At 37.2% G+C, this 20,540-nt stretch overlaps 1 protein-coding gene across 1 annotated transcript in view; it reads left to right on the forward strand.

The window, feature by feature from the left end:
- The first annotated feature begins 2,066 nt into the window (after positions 1 to 2,066).
- LOC106093336 (proton-coupled zinc antiporter SLC30A1) overlaps positions 2,067 to 20,540 on the forward strand; it is a 51,362-nt gene continuing 32,888 nt past the window's right edge. The window contains exon 1 of the mRNA XM_059360308.1: positions 2,067 to 2,355. The gene's annotated coding sequence lies outside the window, so the exon portion shown is untranslated. The remainder of the gene's footprint in view (positions 2,356 to 20,540) is intronic.

Here is a 20,540-nt window from a genome sequence, read left to right on the forward strand (position 1 = left end):
GGCGTTGTATGCCGCAGGGTTACCAAGGCTCTGTGGCCGAGATTCTCCGGAACGAGGAAGTCGATTCTTCTTGTTACAATTAGAAGGTAAAGTCATAAGCCCAACAACAATGAAATCAACGATACAACCCTTTGGATGGTGGGGCAAATTCCCACTAGGCTGTCAAACTTCTATACACTGTCAAATGGACATTCCAGTTTTTATTTGCACTATCATGTGTAGCTGCTACAAGATCAAAAGAGTTGTGATTATAGACGTGTAAATTATAAATTCAAACTATAAAAATGTGATAAAAAGAAACAAAATGTGAAAAACCTTTAAAATCCAAAGTTTTGTGAAAAAGGCCGTTGAAGTTGATGGCGTTGTCCTATGGACTTTTTATTAGCCCACGTGTTATAGTTTTCTTTTTTCTTTACTATCCAGAACATCAACATGTAACATGTAAATTTCCCATTATCTATTATTACTTATCGATTTTCTTGCTGCACATTTCGCTAAAATGAACAATAGGCCTTTTATACGGTACATCATTATCGTACCCATCGTGTGGCAGTTGCCCAACAACAAAATATTGAGTCCACTATCTGTCAAAATCAGTGATTAGTGTAACTCTGATTTTGAGTACGTTACTAGTTCGCTCCATTTTTCTTTGTTTATGTGTGTAATAATTCTTAACTATTATACACACACACAACCATAACTCGTTGACAGATAGTGCACGAGGAAAAATTTTACTCGGCTGTTTACGGTACCCTACCTGGTAGTCATGTCATGATCGTATGTATGTGTTAATTCAGGACGGTACATCATGATCGTACTCATCGTGTGTACATGTTGATTACATCGATTTTTTCCTTTCTTTGATTTTATTTAATTTTTCATACTTCTCATTTTTTTAACTTTATTTGGCAAAGAACGTGTTTTTTTAATATCTGTCAATTAATGCTGAGTTGACATGGCACATCTGATGTATGGGCATTGTAATATTGTAATATTATTGGTAATAGTATTGGTGAAAATAGTAATAGTAAGTTAGTGTAATAGTATTGGTGAAAACAAAGGTGTATTCGTCACATGTACACATAACCATCAGTCATGGCTGAAAAATCAAAATCATTTGATTTTTTCGATGAATCACGTCTGTCGATTACCGTTTACAAAGAAATGTGTAACCATTAATTGACAGATATTGAAAAACACATTCTGTGACAAATAAGGTTAAGAAATGAGGAGTAAAGTATGAAAAATTAAATAAAATCAAAGAAAAGAAAAAAATCGATCCCGTTTTGGGCGAAAGCTGTAATCAACACGTACACCTGATGAGTACGATCATGATGTACCATGTAAATTCTGCTTTAACTATAATTCACACACACAACCAAAACTCGTTGACAGATAGTGCACTTTGCGTTAAAAAATTGTACTCAGATGTTTACGGTACACTACATGGTAATTATGTCATGCGTTCGCATTTTTTGATGATTTATCGTTCTGTTTTGCTGGACGAAAAATTTTCAAATATAGAGAATTAGGCAAGTGAGAAATATATGATGATTTTAGCATTATTACTTATTTTTTGCTGAAATCGATTGCTCAATTTAAGCCGCATGAGCCGATGAAAATGGAGTCGGCGGGCATAGCATAATTCCTCAATTTTTAGTTGTTAGCAACTGCCACTACCTGTAAATGAATATATTGGGTTGCCCAAAAAGTAATTGCGGATTTTTTAAAAGAAAGTAAATGCATTTTTAATAAAACTTAGGATGTACTTTAATCAAATATACTTTTTTACACTTTTTTTCTAAAGCAAGCTAAAAGTAACAGCTGATAACTGACAGAAGAAAGAATGCAATTACAGAGTCACAAGCTGTGAAAAAATTTGTCAACGCCGACTATATGAAAAATCCGCAATTACTTTTTGGGCAGCCCAATATCTTGGCGGCGGTGCTGAAGTTAAGGTTTTCATCGGCGGCGCGCCGTGTTTAACATCGTTTCGACTTCGCTCACTGAGCTAGAGAACTGTCATCCTTCATTTTCCACTAAAAAAAAACAAATGAAATGTCAATCATTGTTTCACATCTCGTTCAACAAAACGGTTCAGCAGAGTGTTTGTTGCGAGGGTTTTCGTGTTGTTGTAATCATTAACATTGGAGAAAAAAAGAAATTTCATTTCATTTATAAATAAAAGTCAAATTACAAAGAAAGAAAAGATCTGATAAAAGTGTAAAAATAAATGATAAAAAAGGTGAAAATGTTGGTGTCAGTGTAAAAATTGAATACTCCAATTAAGTTAAGCTAACAAAAAAAAAATTTGCAGAGCCAAGTGGTAACAAGATTTTATTAAGGCAAAATAAGGTAAATATGTGAAGGGCAATATGCAAAGAAAAAATGCATTCCCATACATATAAAAGTGAATAAAATAATTAATGCAATGCCACACGGGCACACGGCTAAATATGTATATATGCCTATTAACGTGGATTTGGAGGTTAATTACCCCAGTTCGTGAACTTTTTTCTTCAACTTCTGAAGTTCTGGGAGGTAGAATTGGGTTTGAGTGTTCATCATTTAAGGTTTGGTATACAGCTGTACAAACTTAAAGTTGTTTTTTTTTCTATGTGAAGAGAAAATGTTTCATTGTTTTGCACGCGGAACCATTTCTATCGGCGATATACTCTGTTATAATTTTTTTCTTTTCGATATGGCCTTGTTTGCTACCCTCCTGGACCACACCTCCTTGTCTGAATTGTCGACTGTTTCGATTTCCCAACGCATCTTTAGTTCCTTCCAAGTCATTCTCCATTCTCTTCTTTGTTGGTGTATTCCATTGCCTTTGTGCTTCCCCAAAAAACAACAACACCCCCGGACTCCCCAACAGGTACATACCCATTTCCAACGTCTCGTCGTGTAAGTATTTTTCATCATCCACATTTCACAGCTGATTGGGGCATTGTGTATGGATTTTTTTTGTTTAATGTGTTATTGTTTCTTATTGGCCATAGAGAAGTCTACCATTAAATACTAAATGTGTTGTTTCTAAACTGTTGGCTGGTGGCTTCTTTGTTGACATGGCTTAAACAAACAAAACCCGTGACCCGGTTAATGGGTTAATACTGTTATTCATCCACGTCTAAGCAAGATATGGGTGTACACATATATACGTACATACATTTGTATACAATATTATATACATACACAAGAAAATATGTAATTGTTGTTGCCCATATGTTCTCACATTCCAATAAGAAACGAGCCTAGGCTAGGCTTATTGGAGACAATTCAGTTTACTACAGGGTCAACAAAAACATAATGCAGCGGCAAATTTCTTTTAAAAATTAAAGAACCATCTTTCCCCGGACGATAGAATACTTGGTCGGAAATAGGGAAAACATCAAATTCACTTTGGTGTTTTCTTGGCTAGGAGGAGACTTTCATATTGTGAATTTTATATCCAAACGTAACCCCTTGCAAGATATAGGGAATATGCGCCGCTATTAATCGACTGGAAATGCTGTGGTGTCGGAATTTCATACCATCTCAGTCCATAGATTTTATACATAATTATCGCATTATGTGCGTCTACAGTCGCCTTGCAATCCTCGAATCGCAGTAACTGAACAATTCACTTTCATAGAGTAGCACTGGCAGCATGTATGACTTTGTCGGGAGGAGTCGTATATAGATCGGAGTATATGGTTGTGTTTGATATGGTATGTACTGTAGCATCCCGAAAATTTTCTCTGTGGCACCGCCTATGTATGTCCAAGTACGACATACACATTACCAAGCCAAGGTTTTTGCTTTCCGCTCAAGCTGGGTGTGCTGGTTACCAATTAATATTATTATTGTTTGAACTTAGAGTTGTGTGGATTTATGTAAAGCCAATTTCCATAGCACAAAGAATCCTCGAGATGCTTGAGATGTAGAACAGCTATGATAAACTCGCACATCATCTGCATTTACATGAATGCTACATTATTTGAGCCAAGGCGACAGGCTTAATGTACTATGATAATGACAGAGGATTGAACTTATATTTTCTATATAACAACCGACTACAAGAGCTTACGAAGACAGCTGGACACCAGTGTAACTGCAGAAGGGAAAAATTAAAAAGTTGAATTAATTTCAACGCAGAATTAATTGCAGTCAAAGGACTTAGAATGATAAAAATTAAGTAAAAAGGCATTAAGTACGGCCGGGCCGCACTTTGGATATCCACCACCTCGGGCATATTTGAAAACCCCCTTTCGGCACAATCCGGTGAAAATTGGATAACTTATGCATCCAAATTCGGCACGGACATTAAGTGGTCTAATAAATATTGGGTTGCCCAAAAAGTAATTGCGGATTTTTCATATAGTCGGCGTTGACAAATTTTTTCACAGCTTGTTACTCTGTAATTGCATTCTTTCTTCTGTCAGTTATCAGCTGTTACTTTTAGCTTGCTTTAGAAAAAAAGTGTAAAAAAAGTATATTTGATTAAAGTTCATTCTAAGCTTTATTAAAAATGCATTTACTTTCTTTTAAAAAATCCGCAATTACTTTTTGGGCAACCCATATAAGTCACTGTTGAATTTTGTATTTAAAATTTCAACAAAATCGGGCAATAAATGCAGCTATTATGAGCTTAAGACCCTTAATCGGCATATCGATCTATATAATAGCTATATCTAAATACAGTCCGATCTGAAACATATTTCGGATGGATGTCGGGAAATCTAATACTACCCACTGTTTAAAATTTCAGCGAAATCGTATAAAAAATAAAGCTTTTATTGGCTTCAGGTCCTTTATCGGCAGATCCGTCTATATGGCAGCTATACGTAAATATAGTCCGACCTCAACCACATTAAGCTCGGATATAATGAGGCTAAAATCAACTCACTGTTTCAAATTTCAGCAAAATCGGGTAATAAATAAAGCTTTTATACGCTTCAGACCCTTTATCGGCAGATCGGTCTACATGGCAGCTATATTTTAGTATAGTCTGACCTGAACCATATTTGGGTCCTATGTTGGGAGGCCAAAAGCTATTCACTGTTTCAAATTTCAGCGAAATCGGGTAATAAATAAAGCTTTTATGGGCATTAGACCCTTTATCGGTAGATCGGTCTATATGGCAGCTATAGTTTAGTATAGTCTGACCTGAACCATATTTGGGTCCTATGTTGGGAGCCCAAAAGCTATTCACTGTTTCAAATTTCAGCGAAATCGGGTAATAAATAAAGCTTTAATGGGTATTAGACCCTTTATCGGTAGATCGGTTTATAAGCCAGCTATATCAAAATATAGTCCGACCAGAACCATATTTGGGTCCTATGTTGGGAAGCCTAAAGCTACTCACTTTTCAAATTTCAGCGAAATCGGGTAATAAATAAAGCTTTTAAGGGCTTCAGACCCCTTATAGGCTTCCGATTTTAGACTTGGGAACTGGTATAACATTTTTACGTACGGGAATTTGCCGGTCGTTAATATAGAGTTGTGTATAGGTATGCATGATGTATTGCAGAATGTGAGGTAGTGACGATTTCAATAAATTTGAAGTATATTTATATATTTTCTAAAGCAAGCTAAAAGTAACAGCTGATAACTGACAGAAGAAAGAATGCAATTACAGAGTCACAAGCTGTGAAAAAATTTGTCAACGCCGACTATATGAAAAATCCGCAATTACTTTTTGGGCAACCCAATATTATCCAATTTTATACTCATGCAGCTTTGGTATACCGGCTGGAAACAAGAAAATCCAAAATCTGTAAACTCACGAGAGTTTGGAGCAACATATGTGGCCGGTTTGCTTGAGTATTTTCATTTTGTCAGGATTTTCATTTATTTTAACTCGAGGTGTTACTCCAACAACAATTCCACTTATAATTTGTTTGTGACCAATTAATTTAATTTATATACAAGAGAGTATTTGGCCTTTTTTTGTCAAGTTTTTACGTCAGCTTGTTTTCGACTTCCGCAGGGGGTTGTTTGTTTTAAAATTTCTATCAAAAACAAATAAGCCGAAAATAGAACCAAAAATAACTGGATTTAGCTCTTTGCATAGTTTTGTTTCCTTTCTTTCGTAAAGCTCGAATATCATTATATTCTACGCCATGTCTCTTTGGTTCATCAAATCTTTAAGTGACATGTTAAACTAAAATTTCTTTGAGTTTTGTTGTTGTTGTAGCCACATTTGCATGTGTAGGTGGGCTTTCTCGTTAAGCTCTAGGTGAGCAAGCTCGTTCCGGTCTATACAAACGATCGCCGCGGGAACATGGTGGACATTGTTTATATAAAGGCGCCAATAACCCGTCTTGTCATATCGAGATAATAGGCAATCAGTATATGTGCAAGAGCCGGTGCCACCATTCATTCCACTATTCGCAACCTGTAGACACGCCCGGTAGCTCACAGCTAAGCTTCTCGTCACAGCAGTGAACACCACACAGATCGATGTTCTAGTCTATGTGGTAATCTCAGCTATCTAGTGCCGGTGTGTGTATATGGTTGTTGTTGTTGTAACCATGGAGGCCATTGGCCATTGTTTATTTAAAGGCGCCAATAACTCGCCTTGTCATATCGAGCATGATAGGCACTCAGTATTTGTGCAAGAGCCGGTGTCACCCGACCCACTTATTTTCCGCGGCAGTAATTGCAGCTACTCCGTATGGACCTTTCCACTTTCTGCCAGCTGTAGATGCGCCGGGTACTTCTCAGCTGAGCTACTTACGATAACGATCCACAAAGATCGAAGCTCGTAATTCCAGCCTGTGTGGTGTTAATAGTTATAATGTACCGGGACAGGATCATTTTTTTATTTTTAACCTCAAAATTTGCTTCCATCACGTTAAAGGTTGCGATACACATTCGACCCTAACATGAAATAACTTTCAAAATGTCATAAAAAGCTGCTAAACCGTTTTTGCTTTCAACTAAATGGTTCATTTGTTTAACGATTTGGAGGAACAATAGGCCCTCGAAATACATAAAGCCTATCTGCTACTTCCCCTGCAGATTTTGTGGTCACCCGTATTAAAAAAAAAAATCAAAATAACTAACCACCGAAATACATAATTGTCGAAACCGCAAGATAATGTAAAAATAGATTTTTGATATGAAAAAGAGAGATTAAATTACATATGCTGTTATCGCCTTAAAATTGTAGACCAAACAAGTAAAAGCGTGCTAAGTTCGGCCGGGCCGAATGTTGGGAACCCACCACCATGGATTCAGCTAAAAATTTATACAAAATAAATTTATTTGGAGGGCATTATTTTATTCTACATACCAAACTACTTTTAAACCACCAAAAATTTAAGCTCTAGAAACCGAACAAAGATGATCGAGAGACCGGTTTACTTGGGAGCTGTATCAGGTTCTTGACCGCTTTGGACCGTACTTTGCTCAGATGTTACAAGTCATAACAGCACTCCATGTGAAAATTTTCAGCCAAATCGGACAAAAATTTCTGCTTCCAGGGACTCAAGAATCAAGTCGGTAGATGGGTTTATAAGGGAGCTACATCAGGTTTTTGACCGATTTGGACCGTACTTTGCACATATATATATACGTAATGTTGTATTAGATCAATATTTCGAGGTGTTACACACGGAATGACTAGATAAGTATACTCCATCCTATGGTGGTGGGTATAAATTTTATGTACATATGTACATGTAGCTTGATACACTAAAATCGTTTTACATCGAATTGTTGGCCATAAATCAAAGATACCAATCTATAGTATTCCTTATGGTTAAAGCGAAATTTTTAACAATAATACAGCGATTTTTTTAAAAATGTTGGCAATTGACAACATATTTTCCGTAGAGTATGTTTATGTAGCAAATGCTTCAATTGCTGGTTAAAAGTCCAGAATTTTTTTAAGGTTTCATTCAAAAGATGAATAGATTTAATTTATTATCAGCAGACAGTGTTTGTTGATATCAGCAGACTAGTTTCTTTGGGTGCATTGAAGGCATTCCGACATTTGTCCATTCACCAGTTCTCGAAGACTTTAGATATAAATGGTAAAATCGCAATGGAACGGTATTCCATATTTGATTTCGGGACAGGAACAACTTTAGCAGACTACTTTGACGACTAGTGGGGAAAATGCTAGTGGTCCATATAGTTTGCCCCCGTTCCTTAATGGAATGTTCATGGGCAAATTTGCAATATAGTATTGGAAAAGTAAAAGACAGAGAAGGAGAATGCGAATGAACTTCGAATCAATGCCGTCGGTATCAATGGCATTAGATTTGACTTTGCCAAAAGCAAGAAAAACTTCATAGTTGTTAATGCAGCAAAATTCAAAAGTTTCTTCGAGTGATACGTTTGCATCACGAGCGCCATAATAACAGGGATCTAACGGAATGGTTGCAATATTGGCGAAAGATTTTTGTTAAGATCATCCACATCAACCTGAACTGGGGAACAAACCCTTGGTGCTCCAGCATCAAACTCATGAATGACTCACCACTTACTCTTAGGGTCTAATGCCGAATTAAACCGGGTAAAGTTGTAAGAAGTCTTATCAAGTCTTACCTGTCTCCGAGCGTAAATCATTATATAATTCCGGCATCTTATATCGGCAATAAAATCTTTGATAGTCGAGTCAAACCAGGGCTTATTAGTTGTAGTAACATGTTTAGTTCTCAACCGAACCGTATCATTATAAAGTTGATGAACGTTATGTTGTATCAATTGCGATTGAAGGTCGGCGAAAGTTAAATTATAAAAAGCATTCTAGTTGATATGACGAAAATTATCCTTCAAGACCCTGTAGTCGGCTAGACTACAATCCCGATATGAGAACGTCGGTTCAGAGTTCAATATGGGCGACATTTAAAATGAAGATTTAATGCAATGTTTGTACAATTCATAGCCCTATGTCTACATGTATTGTACTTTCCAATCAGAATTCTTAAACTCTTAACACAAGTACTAAGCCTAATCTGATGACTTGTTATTTTTTTGTATGCATTATTTTCTTTGCATAAAATTAAATTCTGATGATCTGGTGATCAATGACGATGGAGGGTACGTAGATAAGATTTAAACCGATCGAAATTGTACTATGTAAAGTTCACTTTTGTTTAACAGTTAAGCGATATATGCGCAGGGCAGACAAGTTATATATGAATTAGCTAGCTTTTGTGATAAATTCTATTAAAAAATTCTATTTAGAAAAGAAATCACATTATGTCACTAAGAAAATACATGTTTTTTAGCCAAGGAAATTATTTGAAATATGTGTCTTATGTCATGTTTTTTCGTTTTCATATGCAATACATATGCACATATGTATGTATTTTGCTGTCGTATTCTTAAAATACGCCTCCATCAAGGTCATCGTTTTACTTTCGAACATTCTTATTTCTACTATTCGAAGTGAATAGTTCTGAGCGGAGTTCAAATTATACGAGTATTCATTACATACATATATTTCCTCTGCAGTCTGCACTTTTATTCTTATCTTCGCAAAAAATTTCGTCATTGTTACTTTAGGTGTACAAATGCAAAGGCAATTTTATTATCTCTTAAAGTAGTCATCATTATATTTTAAAATGAATTATTGTTTTGTTGTATGGCTTTGTTGGTATGTTTATTGGAAAGATAATTACCAATTATAACCGTATAGGTAATACGGCTGTCTAATTGTTAATACAATGTACACCTGGGTAACCACACAACAGCACACACACACACACACACACACACACACACACACATTCGCACGCTTATGCCCTCTACATTTTCACTATAAGATTTCAACTTGCAAGAACTTGCAGCTAAAGGCAGCACTTGTAGTAGGGGGTTTTTTCACAAGCACTAGACATGATCCCACCCACGTCTGGTGAGGCTGGCTTTTACAAAACAAACATGGTTTAATAAAGGCAATGAACCCAATATCAGTATGACACATTTTTATTGTTATCTCACTACAAATAAGATGAGCTAACGACAAATAAGACCTGCTGCCAATGGCTACAATTTGGCACAGGTAAATCAGCCGACAAAGATGTTATGAGTTTGTCTTTTGTTTTGTTTCGTGCTGAGACTGCTTGTATTCATAGAATGGAAATTTTTATAGTTGCCGCAAGTGACGTACGTCTATTTAATAAATACTTTGTTTTTGTGATTCATACTTAAAATGTTGTGTTTGTTCCTTATTCATCGTTATGACTCGTCCGTCTTGGTTTTTTTGCTTGCAATCACGATTTCCAGAAATCTAAAAATGAATATTTTTGCCTTAACAATAGCATTCATCATCATCTCGTATGTAAGCTTATATTAATCAACTAGCATGTGCATTTCATTCGCCTGCATCGAGTTTTAAAAATTCTCTAAAATTTCAGTTTATACAAAAATTAAAAAAGTGATTGGAAAAAAAAACCAATATAAATTCAAAAGTAAAAAGGTCAAGAAAAAAATTCGTAAGTTTGGTAATTTTGCTTCCATAAATCGATTTTATTTACACACGCAGGGTAGCTGATACGAAGTGTTACCAATTCAAACGACCACATTATTTTGTGTGAAAATATTTTTTATTAATTCAAATAACAAAAAAGTGTGAAGTGGACAGCCACTGTGTCGACGAAGTAAAGTGTGAAATTTTATATTTCAGACATTTTTGGTTTACACGTGCTTTTTGTGAAGCTGTCGAGTCTTGTTGGTATGTTGATGGTCTGCGAGTGAAATGTTAGCGTGCCTACAACTCCAAAACAGATTTCAAAATGTTTCTCCGATAATAAGTCGCATTTACTTTGACGCCCGGCTCGATGAAAACAATTGGAGAGCGGCCAGCGGTGATCACAGCAGCCCATACCATCACTTAATATGGAAAATAATTTCGAGTGGCCGTTTGTGTATTATTATCCTAGATTGATTTGACCAATAACACACGACAAATTACAAACGCAATGACAAAGGGGATATACCCTTAGCTGTTTATTGTTATGTAGACTACCTATGAAGTATTTCATATCTACCTATCAAATAGTCGGCGTTGACAAATTTTTTCACAGCTTGTGACGCTGTAATTGCATTTTTTCTTCTGTCAGTTATCAGCTGTTACTTTTAGCTTGCTTTAGAAAAAAAGTGTAAAAAAAGTATATTTGATTAAAGTTCATTCTAAGTTTTATTAAAAATGCATTTACTTTCTTTTACAAAATCCGCAATTACTTTTTGGGCAACCCAATAGATTGATTTGACCAATAACACACGACAAATTACAAACGTGATATACCCTTAGCTGCTTATTGATATGTAGATAGCCTATAAAGTATTTCATATCTACCTACCCATATAGCATTTTAAGGGTCTTGCATATGGCTGGGCTAGACCCAGAGGTCTCTATGTTAAGGCAGACTGGTGGTCTGCTATGGAGAAAAGATGCAACATAAGGACCATACAACAGTTTCAGAGAACATGTTGTCTTGGCATAGGCGGAGCGATGAGGACCACGCCCACTAGGGCATTGGAGACTATTCTAGATATCCGACCCATTGACATGCAGATTAAGTGTGAGGCAGCCACAGCGGCTATGAGACTTAAGGCGATGGGAGAATGGATTGAGTATGGGAGAGAGAGCAGCACATTCCATTGCGGTATAATCGAGGCGACGATAGGAAACTTGGAAGGAAGGGAAAAGATTTCCGATCGGATACCTGAGATGAACCTTGAAGTCGAGTGCGAGGCACTGTTGCCATCGGCACAGTCTTGGATTGACGGAACCCTAGTCTTGCCATCTGGAAGATAATGTTACACGGATGGATCAAAGCTAGAGGACAGAGTGGGCCTGGGGGTTTACATTGAGCAACCAGGGACTGAGATCTGTTTTAGATTGCCTGACCATAATACGGTCCTGCAGGTGGAGATCCGGGCGATCATGGAATGCGTGAAGTGGTGTGGTGCTAACGCGAGGACGTCAAATGTGAACATCTTTACCGACAGTAGAATTACCATAAGGGCAATAACAACCAGGGCGGTAAGGTCACGAACAGTCTTGCAGTGTAAGAAGGAGATTAACGCCTTCTCTGAGGATGGGAAAATCCGCATCGTTTGGGTGCCGGGCCATAACGGAGTAAGGGAAAATGAAAGGGCAGACGATTTGGCGGTGAAGGCAAGAGAAAAGAAAGACTGCCGTCAATAAACTTGGTTAACCCGAAGCCTTTCGGGTCGACGCAGTCCAAGTTAAGGGAGAGGGCGACGAATGCGCATGCAACATTGTGGAACAGCGGAACGGTCGGTAGGACGGCGAAAATCCGATCCTGATCGTGAGAAGACGAGGCTATTGCTGAAAGAAAGCAAGAAGGAGGTCAGTATAGCTATTGGTATCATAACGGGACACGTAGGACTACGAGCTCACTTATGTAAAATCGGTGCGGCAAGTGATAGCATGTGTAGGGCATGCGGTGAAGATGATGAGACAGAGCATTTCCTTTGTCATTGCCTGACTTTCGCGTCTAACAGATGGCAACTTAGGTGGAGACACAATACCAGATATGAACCAACTTAGGGGAGCGGTATTGAATACATTTAAGGATTTTCTAAGTAGCACGGAATTCCTAACTTAAAATTTTCTTTTTTAAGGTTATTTTATAGTTTTTAGAGCGCCCAACAAGCCGATTACTGGCTTAGGTGTATGTCCATAGTGCCATGGGGTGGATTAATATCTGCACCCTCTGAGAAAAATTCCAAACTCTGAGAAAAATTAAAAAAAAATGCTTATTTTTTTTTAAATTATTTTTCGATTCCCATATATTGTGCCAATTTTATACCCTCTTTTTCTTATCCGATTTGCCTGAAATTGTGCATGAGATGTTTTGTTATGATTTTCAACAATTGTGCGAAGCACGGATGAAATCGATGCATAACCTGTTATAGCTGTCATATAAACCGATCTGGGGTCTTGACTTCTTGAGCCGTTATCCGATCCGATTTCGCTAAAATTTTGAATGACGTGTTCCATTATTACTTTCAACAACTGTGCAAAGTCTGGTTCTAATCGGTCTATAACCTGATATAGCTGCCATATAAACCGACCTGGGATCTTGACTTCTTGAGCCTCTATATGGCGCAATTATGATCTGATTTGGGTGAAATTATGTACAACGGCTTCTCCCATGACCTTCAACATACGAGTCAAATATGGCCTGATTTGGTCTATAACCTAATGCAGCTCTCCTATAAAACGATCTCCCTATTTTACTTTTTGAGCCCCTAAAGGGTGAAATCCTTATTAGATTTGGTTAAAATTTTACACAATGACTTCTACTGTGATCTCCAACATTCATTGCATTATGGTACGAATCGGACCATAACTTGATATAGCTCCAATAGTATAGCAATTCTTTTCTTTTATCTTTTCCTTTCCTTTGTTTGCCTAAAAAGAGACACCGGGAAAAGAACTCGACAAATGCGATCCATTGTGGAGGGTATATAAGATTCGGCCGGCCGAAGTTTTACGGACTTATCACAAAATTTTATGCAGCCTTAAAACAGGTATATTTGACAGTTCTAGAAATAATGTTGTCTCCTCTTCTTGAAAAGTTGCCATTTACACCACATTAAAAAAAGAATGTTTAACGATAACACAATGCTTAAAATGTATTTTTTTCTGGCTACATACACATGTATACGTGGATATATCTATGTATACTAAATTTAAAACCTCATAGTATCATCCTACGGATGTCAAAAGGACTTACTAAATTACTGCCACAAAAAAGTTTGACCCTACCGTTCACCTACTTTTATGTTTCGAAACAATTTGTCTACACTCACACACACACACACACACATAGGGGGAAACATGCAGAGGATAACACGACAGCAATATAAAAGAAACAAAAGACTTCCTGTGGCGACAAATTATACCCACGATTCCTCCCCTCATAGGATGAACTACAATAAAAAACAAAACAAGGAAATAGGACAAAATACATGTATGTTTAAAAAATAAGTAGTGCTTACAGGCAAAATGAGGGAAATGAAAATAAGAAACAGCATTTGCAAAGGATGTGGTAATAGTTTGCCGTGTTGATATGTGTCATTTCCTATTTTCTAAACATTGTTAAAAGTGTTTATAATTTTTTATATCGAATAAGTTTAGTAAATTTTTCCAATATTTCGTTGCCTAATTTTAGCTCTATTATTCTTGTTTTTAAATGTCTCATTAAGCTCAAAGTCCTTGCTTTTCGATAGATTAATCGAAATTAAACTACATTTGATTGTTCTTCCAATGAATATTGGATGATATAACAAATTACTACGTGTAAAATTTCTGCCAAATCAGAAAATTATTTCGCCAACTATTAAGGCGTGCCCAGAACGTTTTTCAAATTTAGTCCAATTTAGTGGTGAAACATATGTTGGGGTTGCCAAATAGTATTTTGTTTGTAGGTTAGGTTGAAAGGAAGGTGCAGATGCCACTATGGACATACACCTAAGCCAGTAATCGGCTTGTTGTGCGCTCTAAATACAAAAAAGTAACCTCGAAAATAAAAATCTAAGTTAGGAATTCCGTGCTACTTACAGAGTACTTAATTGTTTTCCATGCCACTCCCCTAAGTTGGTTCATGTCTTAAAATAAAATGTCCCCACCTAATTGCCGGTATCTGTTAGATACGAAAGCCGGGCAATGGCAAAGGAAATGCTCACATCATCTTCCCCGCATTCCCTACACATGCTATCACTTGCCGCACCGATTTCACATAAGTGAGCTCGTAGTCTTATGTGTCCCGTCATGATACCTGTTAGCCCGAAAAATAAAATGAACGACCGTATTGAATGGTGTCTGGAACAGAACTCCTCTTTATTTCTTACAAAAACTATCTTAACACCTAATAAATACTTAGACTCCTACAAACTGTACAATCTTAAATATCTAAGGACAACAAATACAACACACATTGATACTATTTCCATCCACAGGATATGTACATAGTGAACTAGCTACCCACAGTAGTTGAAACACATGTACTCTGAAGGGTTAGAAAACCACTTAATGATAAACAATACATTTCAATGCTTACTTCTACCTAAGTGTCCCATAGAAAGTCCCTATCTTTTGGTATACATATTATGCACACATGTTTGTTATTTGTTGGCCCATCCTCAACCAATCATACAGGACTGTACAATACCAATAGCAATACTGACCTCCTTCTTACTTTCTTTCAGTAATAGCCTCGTCTTATCACGATCTGGATTAACAAATAGGATTTTCGCCGTACTACCGACCGTTTCGCTGTTCCACAATGTTGCATGCGCATTCGTCACTCACTCCCTTAACTCGTACTGCGTCGACCCGAAAGACTTCGGGTTAACCAAGTTTATTGGCGGCAGTCGTCTGGCCTTCACCGCCAAATCGTTTGCCCTTTCATTCGCCTTTGCTCCTTTATGGCCCTGAACTTTAGCGATGCGGAATTTGCCATCCTCAGAGAAGGCTTTAAGTCCTTATGTCCCGGTTGTTTACGGACAATTTTACTGTCCTGGTTGTTATTGCCCTTATGGCAATTTTACTGTTTGTAAAGATGTTCACACATCTCGCGCTAGCACTACACTACCTCACGCATTCCGCGTTCGCCCGGATCTCCGCCTGCAAGACCGTATTATGGCCAGGCAGTTTAAAACAGATCTCAGTTCCTGGGTTCTCAATGTAACCCCCAGGCCTACTCTGTCCTCTAGCTTTGATCCTTCCTTGTAACATGATCTTCCAGATGGCAATACTAGTGACCAGTCAATCCAAGACTGTGTCGCTGGCAGCAGGGTCTCGCACTCGACCTCAAGTTTCATCTCAGGTATCCGGTCGGAAATCTATTCCCTTCCTTCCAGTTTTCCTATCGTCGCCTCGATAATACCGCGAGGGTATGAGCTGCTTCCATCCTTAATTCATTCTCCTATCGCCTTAAGTCTCAAAGCCGCAGTGGCTGCCTCACATTTAATTTGTGTGTCAATGGCTCTAGGCCTTTGGTGTCGCATAACTTGCTTTGCCGGGCTTGGGTATAAATACCACCCTTGCCTCCTGTCAGGCTTTCGAAGTATATGCAAGCCCCAGGCACGCTGTGAAATTATTGGCCAGGTGGGGCGCCAGATAGCCTGCCTCTTTCTGTAGTAACGCCGGAAATATTCCATCAAGTCCGGATGACTTAAACGGTTTGTAGCTCCTCAAGGATTCCTTCACCATAAATTCCGTAATTATAAACCCCTTGATCAACATCATTATTCCAAGATTCCGGTGTCTCCGTAAGTCCCGTCGTATCCTGTGGAAAATGGGTTTTCATCAAAAGCCTTAACATGTCCTCCGTTGTCTCTGCTCTCACTCCCATGTCGTCTACTAAAGTTTCAGTTTGGACATGGGTTTTTGAGATAAACTTTTTATCTTGGAGGCGTCATTAATGCTATCGATCTGTTCGCAGAAAAGCTTCCAGGAGGCACGTTTTGCCGCTTTGGTTATCTTATTGTATTCCTTAAGCCGTGTGTAATACACATCCCAATAAACTTTAGCTTTTTACGATGTGCTCTGTTAAAAAGTCTGCAGACCTCTTTCTCAATATTGCGAATCTCCCCGGTCATCCAGGGTTTTTCATGGGCCGATTTCCTTTCCTGAGGAGGACAACTATATCCAGTGCAGCCGTTATCCTGTTGACATTTTCATCAATGTCTTCTATGCTTGGACAATCTAAATTATCTTGCTCAAGTCTTCTTCTGAGTAGCCTTCCGAATTTTATCCAGTTAGTTTTCAACTTATTCCGGAAGCTTATCGGATTCGGCGCTGGCCGTGCTATTCTAAACCTAATATAGCGATGGTCAGATAATAAGGGTTCCGTAAAGACCCTCCAATACTGAACCTCATCGATTCGATTTTCCCAACATATCGTCACATCTTATACCTCCTCCCCAATCCTATTAACAAAGGTAGCGGTGTTACCAATATTAAGTGTTATTAGGTCGTTAGTATTCAAGAAATCTGCCAGGTCTTGGCCCCACTTTTAGTGTTGGTACTACCCCACGAAATATGGTGAGATTTCGCATCACACCCTATTTGTACCTCATTTCCTGTCTGTTTTGCTTTCCTCATCAGTCGTTGCAGTTGCGACGTGGGTCAGGTATGCTCCACCGTCTCCCTGCCTCACCACTGTTGCATCAAGTTGACAACTCTGGGGAAAATATATAATTCAAATGTTTATGACAAATAATGCAGGTCCAGATCCGAGTACCAGCGTTAGCATAGAATAACTGAATTAAGGCAATATGAATCTTGCCCTTGCTGATTTTCTCCATCAGAGCGTGTGTAGCAGTCTCGCTCCGGTGGTTGGTCATTGGTCCTCTAGTAGATGGTTGTTTGCAAATAGCGCTTTATTGGGATCAAAATCCAAAATGAGAGTAGACTTCACTGAACTTCTACAATTAGTGAAGCAATGTTTTGAGAAAAATTACATTGGTGAACGAACTTAATACCCACCTTAAGCTTAGTACTGAGCTCGACGTTGGGTACGAACAACTGTCAAAACGCATTATAAAAGAGTATGACGAAAAGAACACAAGAACATTCGGCAGAAATGGTGCTGTGTTCTATGAGCAAAGTGGAAGTGGCGATGCTCGTCAAGCTTTCAATTTGTTTTACTATTGTGATGCGCGACTTCTCCATTTAATGGTTGGTTAGAAGTCTTTTTTTTAAGAAAAGGGAAAAACATTAAAATAATTCAACCTTGCAATGAATGCTCTATAAAAATGTTGACATTCTTATCTACTGTTAAATACAGACACACGGATAAATATATTTGCTTATATGTATGTAGGTACTCAGTGGTGGAAAACGTGTATAAGACTATTTGGTAAAAGGCCTTTTTTTGGGGAACTGTAACATATACACATAGTTCTTAAAGTCTGCGTTCATGTGACAATTTCTTTTTTAATGATAAGAAAACAACGTAAAAAATAAATAAAGTTAAGTTTTGTTGTATATTTTGTTTCTTTATATTTCTTAAATTAGAAAACAAAAACAAAAATACAAGTTTGCTTCTTTGTTCTAACGGTATTTTTGTCTCATAAGAAGAAATTATGACAGCCAATAAGTCTGCGTTCATTTTGTTTACTTCGAAAGTACCGTTACTTTTTATGATGCTTGTTCTTATTTTTGATCAGTTTCAATTCATTATCATAACAAGTGATAGTTACACGTTTTTTTTTTAAAAATTAATAAATTTGGAAACATGGAAACTAAAGGAAAGGAAATATGCATATTTGAAAGAAAAATAGTTATTAAATTGTGGAAAGAAGAACAAAGCTTTAGAAATATTGGCGGAACAGTTGGAAGAACGTATTCTTCTGTCCAAAGAAACCGGCATTATAACTTCAAAGCCTCGGCGTCCAAAAAAATTATCCGTTAGTAAGTGATTAATATGGCAAGCAACAACCATCGTATAACATCAACCAAAATTGTTGAAAATATTGAAACAATGTTTAAAAACAGCATCTGTACCGAAACTGCCAGAAAAATATTACATAGAGCTGGATTTCATGAAAGAGCTGCTCGTAGAAAGTCGTATATTTCAGTCATAAACAGAAAAAAGCGGATTGCATTCGCAAATACTTTCATCAATAAGCCTCCTGAATTCTAAAAACAAATTATTTTCTCCGACGAGAGCAAATTCTGTATTTTTGGCATTAAAGGTCGGCAAATAGTGTGGCGCAAGACCGGGAATGAACTGGAAAAACAAAATTTTGTTGGAAAGGTGAAGCACGGTGGTGGTGGAGTTATGGTGTGGGGGTGTATGGCTGCTAGTGGAGTGGGTCAATTAGAATTTATTGAGTCCAAAATGGATAAATGGCGTTATCTCAATATTTTGAAAAAAATTGAAACCAAGTGCTGCTAAACTAGGGTTAGCAACGACATTTTGGTTCCAACAAGATAACGATCCAAAGCATACATCGGAGGTTGTTAGGCTTTGGCTTCTATATAATACTCCAAAGCAGCTTAAAACACCACCCCAATCATCTCATTGATCATCTTTGGGATCTATTGAAGAAAAAAATTCGTCAGCACGTTATAACCAGCAAGGAGATGTTACGAAGTGCCATGCAGGCAGAATGGGCGAAAATAACATCTGAGGAAACAGAGAAGTGGGTAAACTCCATGCCAAATAGACTAAGTGCAGTCTTAAAAAAACGTGACTATCCTACCAAATATTAGGAATGTGTTAATATGTTTTTATTTTGTGTTTAAATAACTCTTTTGTTTATTTTTAATTACTGAACGTATAATTTAATTACTGCTTATATTTAATTGTAATTTAATATCTCTCTATAATTAATTTATTTATAGAGTGAAAGTGCTTAACCAAACTTAGAATTTTGTTCTTTAATGTTAGGAATATGAAGAAAAAATATATGTAAAAGAGTTGATTTGATTAATAATTTTATTTTGTGTTCTTAAACCAATCATAAATGTTTGTCAGGTGAACGCAGACTTTATAGGCTATGTGTACATACTCTGCAAACTTGGTGCAGTTAGAGAGAACATTCTGACATTTTTCCATCTGACATGTCTTGCTGATAATTTTTCTTAGTCGAAATTGAAATCGTGATACAGGAAACCAGGTAAATGCGTCTAGCATGCTTTCTATTCTTTGAATAGAAAGCATTAAATAATGGTCTTAATTAAGCCGGATAATATCGTGTAATCTGTTTCTTTTACAAATAGAAAAACAAACCCCTTTTTAAAGTTAGACAGAAGATGTGTTTTTGCTTTGTAATAGCATTTGACTGTTTTCCCAAATCGCGATTTCGTTTGGTACCACCCAAACTCATCAGTAGGAGTTGTCAAAAAGGGAATGTCTTCTAGGTCTACCTTTTTTAGCGCAGGAAATTACTCCACTTCATATATTTCTACCAAATGAAGGTATCTAACTATTACAACAAAACAAACTTTCCCAACTGCTACTCTAAAAAGGACCGACTTGGGCCGCTCTAATTCTTTTTCAGTGTTTTTCAGTGAAATGTCCTGAATCAAAAAAGCTAAATTTCAGCTGCACAAACTTGCACCAATTCAAAATTTTGGATTATTTTGTAAACTTTTTGGAAACAGGGATCAAAACTCCTTTAAATTGGAATTCTAGCATATCATAATTATCTACAAAAAAAATTCACCGTAAAATTCTACTATAGGCCCCTGAATGCAACAAAACTCAAAACTTAACATAAACACTGGAAATCAATTAAACGGAAAACACAATTCAGGGATAAAGTCATAAGTAAACGCCTTCTATAGGCTTAAGAACTCAAATCAAGAAGTCATTGTGCAAAATTTCAGTCAAATCGGATAATAATTCCACACTCTGGACGCTAAAGATGTTAAATCGAGAATCGGAGGTCACCGTCGCGCAGAGGTTAGCATGTCCGCCTATGACGCTGAATGCCTGGGTTCAAATCCTGGCGGGAACATCTGAAAAAATTTTCAATGTTGATTTTCCCCTCCTAAAGCTGGCCACATTTGTGAGGTACTACGCCATGTAAAACTTCTCTCCAAAGAGGTGTCG

Source organism: Stomoxys calcitrans, chromosome 1, assembly GCF_963082655.1.
Source record: "Stomoxys calcitrans chromosome 1, idStoCalc2.1, whole genome shotgun sequence".
Classification (NCBI taxonomy): Eukaryota; Metazoa; Arthropoda; class Insecta; order Diptera; family Muscidae; genus Stomoxys; species Stomoxys calcitrans.